This window comes from Kogia breviceps, chromosome 2 (assembly GCF_026419965.1).
Source record: "Kogia breviceps isolate mKogBre1 chromosome 2, mKogBre1 haplotype 1, whole genome shotgun sequence".
In the NCBI taxonomy this organism is placed as follows: Eukaryota; Metazoa; Chordata; class Mammalia; order Artiodactyla; family Physeteridae; genus Kogia; species Kogia breviceps.
The window spans coordinates 38483651-38498870 of record NC_081311.1 but is presented as its reverse complement, the minus strand read 5'-3'; the positions used below and the strand labels follow the sequence as shown (position 1 = coordinate 38498870).

Here is a 15220-nt window from a genome sequence, read left to right as displayed (position 1 = left end):
ATGACAAAGTGTTCTCGTGTTGAACACATCTGCCATGAATAGGAAGAAGGTACAAAAACAAGGAAGAAGATGGGACTTCCTTGGTGGCACAGTGGATAGGACTTCATGCTCCCAATGCAGGAGGCCTGGGTTCGATACCTGGTCAGGGAACTAGATCCCACATGCATGCCGCAACTAAGAATTCACATGCCGCAACTAAGGGCCCACGTGCCGCAACTAGGGAGTCAGCGATCCACAACTAAGAAGCCCTGGAGCTGCAACTAAGGAGCCTGCCTGCCACAACTAAGACACAGTGCAAATAAATAAATAAATAAATATTTAAAAAAAAAAAACAAAGGAGAAGAGAAGGCACATAAGCTTCTCTTTTGTCCTGCACTCACGGGTCTCTTGCTTGTTCTCAGGGAGCCTTTTGTGCTCACTGTCTGTGGATGTTCTTTGGGGTATCCACCTTCGATTTTACACCTTTGATGGGAGGTTCTGACTCCTTCTTTGTCCCATCTATTGGGATAGGTTTTTCTCTAGATCATGGTTGCACAAATTTGGGTGAAAAATTTTGTCTAAGTTCCACATGTTGTCTCTGGAAAATAGAGCTTGTTCTTCTTTGGATTTAGGTTTGGCTTTATCTTTTTTTAAAAGAAATCGGTCCTTGAAGTGCCGTCAATAACTTACAGATGGATGATACTGACAGTATGACATGGCTCCATCAAAAGCAGACTGAATTCTGCCCACTGCAGTGAGCATATTGGAGTTCACAGCTGATCCCAAGTCTCTTGCCTGAGAGCTCATGCCAGCTGTAACTTGTTAGCAATCAGCTAGTGGGATGATGTGGATAGGGGGCTGCCCCTGCTGCTTCCAGGAGCTGAAAAGAATAGGCTCTTGAGCATGCAAAAGGATGTTCCATCTTTCCCATGTCAATCATCTCATTTGAGAATTCTGGTGTTTCCAAATTTCCAACAGATATTAATCTTCAGGATTCAGAGATGAGAAACCAGAATTCCCAGGAATTCTTAGGAATTCCCCAAATCCCAAGTGATTCTTAAAGTACTTCAACATTCTTCACATTCTTTACTTATGATCATGAATATCTAAGAAAATGTATTTAATAAATAAGAAACATTAGGTTTAGTAGTATTTGCAAGGAACTATACAGCATATAGCAAGTATTCAAGTGCTTGAAAATGCCAGTAAATATTATTAGGTAGTATTTGAATAATGTAACATTGGAAGTCCCAGCAAGTTTAACAGCACAATAGAATCTCATGTTGAAACTGCCAATTTAAGAACTTATGTTACTTCCAAAACTTTATTTTTTAGTATACTCATAGAATTTTTAATAAAGTATATATGCATATAAATTTATTACTGTTACTTTTTTTCCCCAAAACAACTCACCATTGACAGCTAACAGGACCATGAACACACACTTACAGTATGGCAACAGCTACAAAAAAAAGATCAACTGACTGGATGGGGACAGTTTCCCTCCAACATGAAGCTGGTCCAGTTTCCTGAAATGTTGGCCTCAACCCTTGGCTGCTTGTGTCAGCTGTTTGCTCTTGCTTCCTACTTGATGCCAGTGGATTCCTTCAAATGTCTCTTAGCTGATTATTAGGCTTTCATTTTCTCAATGTAATTGTAATATTTTCCCCATTTTCTCAATTTCTTGACCAACTTTTGTTGGGGTTTGGGATTCAGAAAAAACATAGTAATTTCTAGAGATATGCTGGGAAGAAATTCCCTCATGGAAACACTGAAGTTTTCCAATGTTAGTTTCTCTATTCTGTCCACTTCCTTATTATATGTCCAGTCTTGGAAGGGATCACTCTTTCTGGGAGCAATCCAGGACACCACCACTCTTCAAAATGGGGACTTCAAAGTGGGAACTCCAGTAGCCGATCTTGGATATTCACCACTGCCATTACTCAGTTGTGTTTGTGGGATCTTCCTCCAGTCAAAATGTAAAAGCTGAACCACAACAGGCAGGGGAAATTCATAACTGGAATAGGTTAGTGTATGGCATCCATCTGGAAGCCCTGTGGGTCTTTGATGAAAATGGCTACATCAAGCTATGTTCAAAACCTTGATGTTGGTTACTTCATTTTTCATGGAGTATAGAATAAAGATATGGTGAAGAGTAAGAGTGTCAGAACACCTGAGATGAAATCCTGGTCCCAACCAGTTGTGAGACACTGAGCAGTTTGCTTAACTTCTCTAGACCTCAGTTTTCTTGTCTGTATCAACCGCACAGATCTTTGGGTATATAAGGATTTAATGAGATAAACGTTACAGTGGGTGTAAAGATGAAATGAGACAATGCATATTACAGTGCCCTGGCACATGCTAACTATGAACTCAGACGACCCTGCTGTTGTGTTTCTTTGTTTGTTTTCCAGAAGAGAGCACATGGGGTTACTGAGAACGCATCTTATCAGCACTTCCATTCATTATCCAGAGGTCTAGGTGCCCACAGCGAGGTGACAGGCAGGGCTGGTTATGATTCAGAGCCCTGCGGTCTGTCTTGGCTCTGTACATTTCTCTAGTGTTGTTGCTATGCTCAGGCTGAAGCCCTCAAACCAAGTCCAAAAAATGGTGCTGGGAAAGGATCTTACATCTGCTAGCTCTTCATCTTGACACATTATAGGACTTCCAGGGGCAGTGTTGAACTTAAGCATCGTTATGAAGGCACCAGCAGGGGATGGGCTGAAGAGATCAAAGTCTGGGCAGCCTTGAGGCCAGTTAGAGAGTAACACATGCCCCGGTGCCCAGGGCAGGCCACTGGGGTCTTCGGCCCATGCTCTTCTTGCACAGTTTAGGCTATTGGTACAGGTTTTATAAGAGAAATGACCACCTGGGAAGAGTTTGTCTTTCTGAATTTATCTTAAAAAGATATAGGACTCTCAGATATGGTCCCAGAATCTGATATCAGAGCCCCTTGAGTAGTTTGTTATGGGGCAGTCAGTAAACAGTTTGCACTGGAGTATAGTAGAAGGTTCTAGGTTAAGAGTATTAGTGTAGACTTTAGCATATCTAAGTTTAAAAAACACTTTCTTCTTTTACTAGCTGTGTGACTGAATGAGTTACTTATTGTCTCTCAGGTTCTGTTTCCTTGGTTATAAAATGGGGATAATAATTGTACCTACGTCATGAGGTTATTTTGAGGATTATATAAAATACATTAAAAGCTCCCAAGAGACAGATCCTGGAACACAGTAAACCCTCCAGAAATATTAGCTTTTTAAAATTATTACAGTTGAGTCAAGGAAGTGTACAAATCCTCCTTGATATACACAAATGTTGCATTCCTGAATGGATCAAAAGGAATTTTCTCATAAAAAATATGGTGAAGCAGGGAGTGAGATGAGTTTAGTCACCCTTTAGGAAATAGTTTTCTATTGTCCTGGCCTATATTCGTTCACACAGCATGGTGTTCTGGACGTGGGCAGCAGGAGAGGTGGAGTGGGGTGAATGAGATGTAGGGAGGAGTAAAATGACCCTCTGCGTAGGATGTGGACGAGGGAGCTGTAGATGGTGGGACGCCTTCGCGGCACCCCCAGAGGTTGATGGCTGGGCAGTCTCCTTCAGCCTTTTCTTATCAGTTCTTTAACTTATTCCAATCCTGGTCTAGTCAAGATCATTAAAAGAGACTCTTGACTGGTGGTTCATGAATAAGGCTTTTAAACAGCACCCCAATTCACCACCTGCAGTGCCTTGTTAGCAAAAAATGTCTTTGAAAAGACCCAGTTTATCAGCTGTTGATCAAATCAATACCAGTGATGAGTCCTCAGGGAATGCAAACATCACCTTTCTCAAGGGCTAGAGGGAACATTATTCTTCAGCGATGTTCTGACCCGATTCTGGAAGAGCTGGAGAATCCCCAAAGACCTCATTTTCTGACCCATCCTTACATTTCTGATCCATTAGCTTTTAAAATGAAATCAAAAGAAATGTGACACTAGAAGCTTCCAGGGCCTTTTTCTCAGCCTACATCATGAACACTGCTGAGCTGTTCCCACCACTCATGAAGAACATGCAATCAGTAGTCTCTGGCTATAGACAAGCTCTTAGGATGTCTTCCCAGATCCTGATGGACTGCCACCCCCAGAGGGAGGGATGGATTCCCAGCACCCATGTATATTGTATGACCTCCTCCTTCCTGGAATGATTTCTGATTTGGTGCTTTCATGGTAATAGTAAAGATCACAATAATAATAGTAGCTATTTTGAGTGCCTTCTCTGTGCCAGGCACATCACTAGATACTTAACATTATTTCCTTTAAACCTCAAAACCAGTTAAGTATCAATATCCCTAGTTCACGATGAGGATAGCGGCTTGGAGAGGATCATTCGTTTCCTGCTAAAAATCAATGGAATTGAGGTTGAAACCTTGGGCTGTTCGACTCCAAGCCCTTTCCTTTTCACTGCTAAACAGTGGCTTAAATGGATATGGCCATAGCATCAACTCATTTTCAATCATCAGAGCAACATGTAGATGTGTAAGCTGGGTGACCCTCTTCTTGACACCAGCTGTGCCCTGACAGTTTATGCTGATTATAAATCTCTCTTGGTTCTCTTTCTAAGACAGATATTACACCCTTATTTTGGTCTCCTGTGTGCAGCACTGGCAGCTCTTGCCTTGGGTTTATGATAGATGTTTTTCAGTTGGCATTATAAACTTGTCATTATTGGTTGAGAATTGACCGTGGAATCAGATTCAAACCACATTCTTACTATTTACTAGGTCTGTGACCCTAGGAAGTGGCTTAATTTCTCTCAGCTCTTGCATCTATAAAGTGGGGACAGTAACAGCACCTAACTCATAGGACTATCTTGAAAAGGAAATAAGGTAGAATGCTTTGGAGAGCAAATAAATGCTTCATAGACTTGTGGTTGCCAAGAGGAAGAGGGGGGTGGATTGGGAGTTTGGGATGAGTAGATGCAAACCATTATATATATGATGGATAAACAACAAGGTCCTACTGTATAGCACAGGGAACTATATTCAATATCCTGTGATAAACCATAATGGAAAAGAATTTTTAAAAAGAATGTGTGTGTGTGTGTGTGTGTGTGTGTGTGTGTGTGTATAACTGAATCACTTTGCTGTACAGCAGAAATTAACACAACATTGTAAGTTAATCATACTTCAATAAAATAAATTTTTAAAAAACTCTGTCAAATAAAAAACAAAACAAAACAAAGAAAGAGCAAATGGCTCATGTTAGCTGCTTAATAGAATTATTCAAACTTGGGAGCATTCCCTGGATGTTACTTATAACTAACAAGTTTACACACTGCCCATTACAATCTCTCATTCCCTGCCTTGGTTTGATTTTTAGATAAATATTTATCGAGTGTTTACCATATGCACTCACTGTACTGAGGGTCATGGACACAAGAGACGAATAAAACGCGGCTGTGGCTGCCCTCAGGAAATGGATGGTGTGGGGTAGACAGACTATAAACATACCTGCAACTTCATGTGCTGAGAATGCAGGGTTCATCAGGAGCCTGGCAGAGAGGAGCATGGATTAACCTGGCTGTACAAGGAAGGAAGAGCAAGAGTTAGTTACATGCAGAAAGATGGAAAAGGAGTTCCACGCAGAGAAGTAAAAGGACACGGAGGTGGGAAATGACAATATGAGTGTTTTTTTAAAAAAATTATTTTATTGAGTATAGTTGATTTACAAAGTTGTGTTAATTTCTATTGTATAGCAAAGTAATTCAGTTATACATATATATATACATTCTTTTTCATATTCTTTTCCATTATGTTTTATCACAAGATATTGAATATGATTCTCTGTGCTATACAATAGGAACTTGTTTATCCATCCTGTGTATACTAGTTTGCATCTGCTAACCCCAAACTCCAATTTCCTCCCTCCCTATGAGTGATTTTTTGATGTTAGAATATATATTTTAAGCTAGGAAATGAGGCTGGAGACCAATGTGAAGGCATGGACTCTATTCTGTAGGTCATTTGATGGGGAGCCATTTAATGGGGAAATTGCAGGGTGGAGGGTAGGTTTAAGAGGAGTAGGGTAGAGGTCAGGACTGGAGCAGGGAAATTAGGTGGGAGGCTATTAAGAGACAAAATGGCCCAGACTAAAGTGGTCAAGGTAGGATGGAAAGGAAGGGAGGAATTAAAGACATATTCAGAAGGTGAGATTGCAGGACCCATAATTGAATGGAGATGGAGAGTGGGAGGGAAAGGAGTCTTGGATGATTACTCTTCTCTGTGGTAAATTCTGAGCGAATGCACTCCCTCCACTGGGAGTTTTCATTCTAGAGGGTAATTCTTTTCCCATGCTTTCAGAAGGATCAATTAGACAATCTTATATGTTTCTAATGTCCAGTAGAGAAACTACCTGAGGAATTGAAGCCAGTTCTAAGCAATCAACTGAAAAAAGTCAGCAGAGAGATGATAGCACTTAGCGTCCCTGCATCTCAGTTTCCCAATCTGTAAAAGCAGGGCTTGCTTCACTGGATTTACATAACGATTAAATGAGCCAAAGCTTTCATAACAGTGTCTACCACCAAGCAAACACTCAAAACATGTGAGCTGTGGTTAATATTGTTGTTGTGACCATGATTCATTTTATAGCACAGCCTCATGAATCTCACTACCTAGGTTCAAATCCAAGCTCTGTGCAAAATTGATTAAAACATTACTTAACCTCATTAAGTCTCAGTTTCTATTATGGGAACAATAATAGATGGTAATACAAAAAGTGCCTACCTCATAGGCTTGTGTGCAGATTGAATGATGGACTGTATATTTGATATGTAGCATGGGTCCTGGCATATAGAAAGAAGTCAGGAAATGTAAGCTACTGCTGTATTTCTTGGTGTGTTGTAGGCATTTCTGTGTATGTGCTGTAATTTCATTTTCCCTGTATCCAGTACAATAGGTAGGTGACATGATCCCCACCTTACAGATAAGAAAATTGACACATGGGGAAGTTAAATACTTTGTTCAAATTCATATACTGCTGTAGCTGAGCTGATATATGCTATTCTATTAGAATACCTTAATACTTTTAGAATATTTAGGAAGTTCCTTTAGGCCCATAGCAAAAGGAGTTTTCAGCTGCACCCAGTTCATTTCTATATTAATTTCTACCAGAAGGGAATTAGAATCATCATGAAAAGTTAGAACTCGAAGTAACTTTATTGAGTATCTGGAAAAGTGAATTGCAATCCTGTGTTAGTCCCCCTATCTGTTGTTAAAAGTAAAACAAAATAAACAACAACAACAAAAATCCAATATATTAAACTTATGCCAAAAGCCAATATGAGAAACAGGTGCTTGTGGATCTCTGCTGCCGGGAGGAGAGGTGAGGAGGTCAAGCCTTTGCCCTCACCTTTTCTAAAGGGCTCCACAAAGCTCCAAGGAACACACTTTGAAAACCACTGATCAGAAAACTTTTTTGACTGATGAGGAAACCGAGGGTAAAGGAGTAACATGACTTTTCAATGTCAGATGCCAAGGATTCACTGACTCCAAAGTTAGCAATTCCTCCTGTGGTTGTCCCAGCTGCTTAGTCACTGGTGTTGCCCCCATGTTCTCCATAGCCATTGCACCCCCGCCCCCCAGTATACTCTGCAGGGCCATAACGAAGTTTCCCAGCAACTTCTTTGTCGGTGAAAGCCTATGTTAATGTTCACAGTAGTGATACTTCATTTCTATTTTATATTTTTCTGTGCTTTCCAAATCTTCTATAATAAATATGTATTACTTTTATAATCAAAAAGAAACAATTCTAAAATGTAAAGTTGGTTAACAGGAAAGAGGTGATTTGTATGCCAACCAGCGAGTAATCCCAAGTTTGTGGACTTCTCTTGTCTTTTGTTTTCTCTGAGTGACTTACTGCAATGACTTTGGATTGGGTCCGGGGGGTTGTCCCAAAGAGATATGGCACTATTCTGTGAAGGTGAGCTTGCTTTCTATTTGTTTTTTTTTCATGCTGCCCCACATAAGGCCAAGCATTAGAGACCTTCCTTCATCTGTCTCCAATCCATCCCTCTAACGTCATGCCCCTTAATTCTAGCCCCAAATGGCTAATTGCCCAGCAAAACAGACCAAGCCGATTTCTGCCTATTTGTTTTTGTGCACATAGTTCCCTCTGTCTACAAAAACCTTTTTCCTCTCTCTCTGCTTATCAAGGTACTGCTACTGCCTTTCAAAGGCTTATACATATCACATCCACTTCACTCATTCACTGATTTACTCATCCAACAACAAATATTTATTAAGTGCCTCCATATACTAGGAACTGACTCTTCTAGGGCTAGAATGGCGAACAAAGTAGACATGATCTCTCCAATTACAGAAATTAATCGTCAGTGACAGACAGATATTGAACAATTAAACATATGAATTCACACACCTATCTATCTACCCATCTATCCATCCATCCATCCATCCATCCATTTGATTTCAAAAGGTGATAGGCACTTTGAAAGAGAATACCAAGACGGTCCTAGTTTAGAATGAGTGGTCAGAAAGCCTCTTTGGAGAAGCTACCTTTAAGCTGATACCCAAAGGTTAATGTAGAAGGTTTGGGAATGGTAAAGGAAGAGCATTTTAGGCAGAGGAGACCCTCAGTTAAAAGAGTTGGAATAACTTAAGGAAGCCTAGTGAGGCTGGAGCAGAGCAAATGACCCAGGACCACCCAACATACGATCTTTCATATCTTGTTTATTATCTGTCTTCCTACCCTAGAGTGTAAACTTCATGAAGGAAGGTGTTTTTGTCTGATTTGTTCACTTCTTTATCCCTAGTGCTTAAAACAGTGCTTATATGTAGTAGGCACTCAAAAAATATGTTTGAGTGAATGAATAGAGGACAACAAAAGGAAACTAGAGAGGTAGGCAAGGATGAAATAATATAGGGCCAGTGGGTTATGATAGGTACTTGGAGTTTATTCTACTTGAAGTAGCAAGTAACGGGTACTTTAACACAAGAATTACATGATCCAATATATGCTTTTAAAGGCTTACTCTGACTTGAGTGGAAAAAGAAGTAGAGATCAGCAGATAGAGAATCAAATTAACTTAAAGGGCTATTGCAGTAACTTGGTAGGAGGGATCATGATGCTGGCACAGTGTACATAGAAAAGGGTGAAATTATGATATATTTTAGAGGTAGGAATAATAGCTTGCTGATGGATTTTGTGGTGGACAATTCAGATTGATTTCCCAATCCATTCTCCCCTTCTTCCTTACTAATATAATGCTATATAATATAAACTATATAACATTTATAATGTAAATGTTGTTTGGGGTGACAATGGGCCTAACATAAAAAATAACTCTATATTTGCCAGCTTCTCTTGCAGCGGAGGGTGGCCATGTGATATAGTTCTAGTCAAAAAGATGCAAGAAGAAATTTCTGGGCAGAGAGTCTGGTAAAGCTCTTTATTTATTTATTTTTATTTTTAAAATTATTAATTAATGAATGAATTTATTTATTTATTTTTGGCTGCATTGGGTCTTCATTGCTGCACGCGGGCTTTCTCTAGTTGCGGCGAGCGGGGGCTACTCTTCGTTGCGGTGCATAGGTTTCTCACTGCAGTGGCTTATCTTGTTGCGGAGCACAGGCTCTAGGCGCACGGGCTTCAGTAGATGTGGCACACAGGCTCAGTAGTTGTGGCTCGTGGGCTCTAGAGTGCAGGCTCAGTAGTTGTGGTGCAAGGGCTTAGTTGCTCCGTGGCATGTGGGATCTTCCTGGGCCAGGGCTCAAACCTGTGTCCCCTGCATTGGCAGGCAGACTCTCAACCACTGCGCCACCAGGGAAGTTCTGGGAAAGCTCTTTAAAAGGAAATGAATTCAATCGCCAAATGACATTTTCCCTTTGCCCTCCCTCTTCGTCCTGCATGGATGGCAGATTCTGAGGTGGAACCGTAATCTTGGAGGATGCGGGGTGGGGTGGGGGTGGTGGGGGGCGTGCGGGGGGGAGGCGGGGTGGGGGCCGGGCAACAAGATGAGGATGAAGTTACCCACGAAAGAGACAGGAAGAGAGGACCCCGATTTCTGATGACATTCAAAGCTGCCGTCGCACCCTGGACTGTCAATTTTGGGGGACTTTTTTCTGAAAAATATAATCAAATTCCTATTTGGCTAAATCATTGCAAGTTAAATATTATTTATATATTACTAAATTTTTATAAATTACAAAATTTCTAACTGATTCAGTTTGGATGTAGTGGAAGTAAGAAAGGAGAATCAAAGATGATTTTAATCTGTTTTTTTGTTTCCCTGAACAGTTATTTAAATGGAAAACTGGGTGAAGAACTGAATTTAAATGGGGGTGGTGTTTATCAGTATGTGTGTGTGTGTGTGTGTATGTGTGAGAGAGAGAGAGAGAGACAGAGAGAGAGAGAGACAGAGAGAGACAGAGAGAGACAGAGAGAGACAGAGAGACAGAGAGGGAGATGGAATCCAAGACTTCAGTTTGGATATGTAAAGCTTGAGATGTCTGTAAAACGTCGACGCGGTGCTGTGAACCAAAGAGTTGATTATACAAACCTGTTGTTGAAAGAAGAGTCTGGGGATAGAGTTAGAAATCTGGCAGTTGTCAGCATAGAGATAGTATTTAAAGTCATGTAAATGGCTGAGATTTCCCAGAGCAGGAGAGTATAAAGATGGAAGAGAAAAAGACCCCTTGCTAAACCCAGAGCATGTCAACATTTAGAGGCAAGGAAGGGAAGACTTGCTATAAAAGCGACTGAGAAGGAATAGCCAGTGAGAAGGAATAGCCAGTGAGAAGAACAAGGAAGGCAAAGCATTGTCAACAAAGTGGGCTTCCTGGGCCCATCTCTCTTCTGCACAGCACAGTGGTGTCCTGTACCACCCATTTGGCACTTTATATATCTTGCATTGGGATGTTGTTTCTCTTTTTGTGTGTAGGCTGCTTTCCCTCTGTGATGAGATCTATCATCTCCAAGGACTGGAGTCATATCTGCCTCCAGAATTCCCCATACCAGGCCTGGCACTTGACTTTGAAGAGATGCTCCAAAACGCTTGGCAGTGTTGATCTGTGCCCACTGGGGTCAGGGAGAAAAAAGAGGGTGTTTAGAAAAAGGAATCTAGTTTGAACAAATGAAAAATTGGAAACTTTGCTCTATCCCACGTTGAAAGGCTCATTGAGAACAGAATGAGATTCATTAACTGACCGGAGGGAAGCCTTTCTAAGAGTAATTTCAGAGCGCAGCTTGGTTGTTGGTCAAGGAAGCACCTTGGAAAAGCCAGACAGATTAAAGCAAAGACTGCAGAATCCAAGAATTCCACTGAAGCAGGGTTCAGATGGGGAGGGTAGCTTTGACTAGAAACCCAAAAGCTTATATCAGAAGCTGAGCAGGAAAGGACAGTGTGTTCTTAAAGCTGGAATGAGCTCACGGTGGAAACTGGGGTGAAATAAAGAGGAAGGAACCGTGAAACCCTGGCTACACGCTGACTCACAGCTGTGGCATTGGTCGATTCTCGAGATTTCCTACAGTGGCCTTTGGCATGAAGTACCGATGTCCTGCTATAGAAGCCTAGTGTGTGGGAGAGCTGTAGCCCTGAGCTAGGAGGCCACATTCCTTGTCATTCATTCATTCATATTTGATGTGCAATTACTATACGCCAAATCCTGGGGATACGGGAGTACAAAAGACAAAAAACATACCTAAATTCGTGAAACTCATATTCCGGTGGGGGTGGTTTGTGTGTATGAGAGAACAATAAATAGAAACAATTAACAAGATAATTTCATATAGTGATAAGAGCTATGAAAAAAAATCAGACACATTGATATGCTGGAGCTAGAGCTACCCAGTATGATCTCTGAGCTTGTTATAATGCAGAGTCTTAGGAAGCACCCCAGACCTACCGTATCTGAATCTGTATTTTAACAAGATCCCACGCCCCACTCCCTCCAGGATTCCTGTGCATGTTAATGTTTGAAAAGCACTGTGCTAGGGAGTGTTTGGAAACGGGGATCCTTTAGGTTGGCTGGGTTTGGAAGGCTTCTCTGTGGAGGTGACATCTGAGCTGAGACCTAGGTGAAGAGACGCCATCCATGTAAAGATCTGGGAGCAGAGCATTCCAGGCTGTGGGAATGGAAAGTTCAAGGAGTTGTGTGGTAATCAGCTTCTTACGTTCAAAAACCAAAAAAATCTATTTCTTAATCATGGACTCTTCTCTTTTCCCCTTACATGGCTGGTCCTTATCCAGATGTCAGACCTCAGTCTAAACCTTACTTCTTCTTGGAGGTTTTCCTGACCTCCAAACACTCTTCCCATACAACCCCACCCTTACCCTATCCTAATCCTGTGTGAGAGTGGTCTGATTATTTATCTCCCCAACATGGCTGCCATCTTGGTACTGAACAGGTGCTGTGTAATTTTGTTTAATCACTATCTGAATGGAAGCGAGAAGCCCAGAAACATGGAAGAGGCAGGTTATAAGAGCAGTCAGACCTCAGTTTTGCTGCGGAGCAAGGTCAGTCACTCTTGAAACCTTCTGGCTTTTGATTGGGGAGATGGCCCCCACCCCACGGTTTGTGATACATTTCTTTCCTCTTAACCCTCATTGCTCTGTGATCCGTGCTCAGACCCTCCCTAAATATTTCCTTTGAGTCAGGGATTCAGGGTCCAGCAGAGGAGATGAACTATTAGAAATGACATGCAAAAGAATAAACTATGAGGCAACGTGCCTGATGGCAATTACATAGTTGAGAACAAGTGACGGTTGGAGATCAGAGAGGGGCTTGGCACTAAATTCAGGAGGGATTTAGGAAGTTCCATTTGAGCTGGCTCTTAAGAGAGGAAGAAGACATTTTTTTCAAGCTTAAAAAAGTAGTAGGAGGTAGTGGTCATTGGATGGTAATGGTGGAGGAGGGGCAGTGATGGTGGTGGGTGATGGTGGTGGTGGTGAAAATGGTGATGGTAGTAGTGGTGAGGTGTCTGTGGTGACGGTAGCGGTCATGGTTACTGCAGTATATTCTAGACAGAGACCTCAGCACGCCCGCCAGCATGAGGTCATGAAAGATCTCACTAAGTCCCCAAACCTGGAGAAGTTCACTTGGTCGGGAGGCTGCAGATAAGATAGATTGGCAGATGGGAACCACAGATAAGGGGGTCATGGGCCAAACCTTTCGTTAAAGGTTTAAGTAGATGATGGATTTGGTTAGCTTAGGTTTGTGGGAAGAGACCTGGCAATAGTGTAGGGGGGTGAGATCTCCAGTTATAGCTGCCTCTCACTTTTATAATTATCTAAACCAAAAGGAAAGGGTTTAAAGGAGGCATGGAACACGTACAAATCTACTTCTCCTTAAATCCAGCATCCTAGAGGAGGAAAGAATGTCCCCTTTCAGGAAGGATACTGAAATCACTCAAGAAAGATGCTTAGTGATCTCATTCATGTAATTGTGTTCATCTACTCAGTCACTAATTCATTACTCACTCAAAATATTTTTATCAAGTGCTTGCAAAGTTCAATGCCTAGGATATGATGGTCCAAATGAACAAGAAGCTACCTCCCCAGCCCTCAAGCAGCTTACAATCTAGTGGATACACAAGAGGTAGGGCTGTGGGGACCACACAGAGCTGAGAAGTCCCGTGTGCTGCCCCTGACTTTGCAGACGAGGACTTGTTCATTCACCACTTTCTTCCTGTCTTTACTGTGATCATAGAACTCTGATGGAGAACACAAGGATACTCTAAGGAGCAAGAAGTTTACTATACTGGGAGGAAACTTCTCCAGACGTCTTCCCTCTTCATCTGTATTATTTATATGGATGAGTATGGAAGGGTTAATCTGATGATTTTTAAGGTTCCTTACAAATTTAATATTTTATGACAAAAAGATCCAAGATTTATAGAGAGTGCTTGGCTTACAAATAAGCCCAAGGTTGATGCTAACTTTGCTAGGTGCTCTAAAAATTAATTACAGACACTCCCGCTCACTCCTCATATACACAGAGTAAGTGATCTAGGGTTCTTGTAAAAGGCTTGCGGTGGATTTGTGAGGGGTTGTCAGTCGGCCTTCAAACCCAAGTGCAGGGCATGGGACCATCCAAGGGGATTTCGGGACCCTGGAGGGCGTGACGGGGGACGTAGTCACGTCATGAAAGAGCCAGTGCTCTCTGTTCATGTTGGGGAGTGTGGTTTGAGTGGCTGTGGGAACTTAAACTTTCTGACTTTCTGTGTAGCCCAAATCTCAACCCCCAAGTGTGTCGAAGTGACTTTCCTGACACAGCACATGTAGCTTGGCTCTCTCCTGATGTCTGTTTTTCTTGCTCTTAGAAGAAGAAACGGCCTGAATAATCCTCACGGGCCAACAGTTGAAAAAATATTTGTTTTGGTTTTGCTGAGCGCTTTCCCTGCTAAAACGTGAATATTTTGAGGGGAAGGGAGATCCTCATTGTGTGGGTTTGATTCATTTATGCTTAACAAATCAATTGTTTCGAGGGGAGACTTTATGTCCAAGAGGTTATAGAAAGCTTTACTGCCCCTTTCCTTTCAAACAGGAAGTTGCATTTTGCCAAAAGTAAACAAATGTGAACCCGGGAAGGTTTGTTTAGTTTCTGACGCTGACTTCAGGACCTGAGAATGGAGTCTGTGCTTGGCAAAAATGCCTTCTCTGAGATCTATCTGGGCCAAAATGTTCTCTGCTCAGGACCTGGCCTTTGCGCTCTGGTAAACATCCTCCTCTCACCAGCCCCTAGAAATTCACTGCCAAAGTCCCTCAGCAGCTTTGCTTACTTATCAGGGACATTCTAAAGCTGAGGGCAACTTGGAAACCAATTTTCAGCGGGACACAGCTTTCTGAAGGGGGGGCCACTTTATAAAATGGCCTGAGGCTTAGAAATCTCAGAGGATGTGAATGCAGTTGATACTCTAGGTGTTTAGGCATGGGCTACTCCCTCTGGGTGAAGAAGCTTCTAAAAGCGTGACTGTTTGCACTCAGCTAACACGGTAGTGCTAAGCACTGTGTAGGACTGAGTTTCTATAATCCTCACGCAAGTCCTAGGAGAAAAGCACTGTTATTACCTGAAATTTACAGATGCGAGAAGTAAGGCTTAGAAAAGGTAAGAAAAAACACAGCTAATCAATTTAAGGGAAGCCTCTGGTCTCTCTGTTTTCTGGTTTGGAGATTTTCAACAGTTTATGATCAATATCTGAACTCCAGGAATTTACAAAATATTTAGGAGAGGTCAGCACGAGTCAGGTAA

General features: G+C 41.8%; 1 pseudogene; it reads right to left on the bottom strand.

Moving 5' to 3' along the window:
• Window positions 1–415: 415 nt before the first annotated feature.
• LOC131750308 (mediator of RNA polymerase II transcription subunit 6 pseudogene) lies at window positions 416–3145 on the bottom strand (annotated as a pseudogene).
• Between the last annotated feature and the right edge of the window lie 12075 nt (window positions 3146–15220).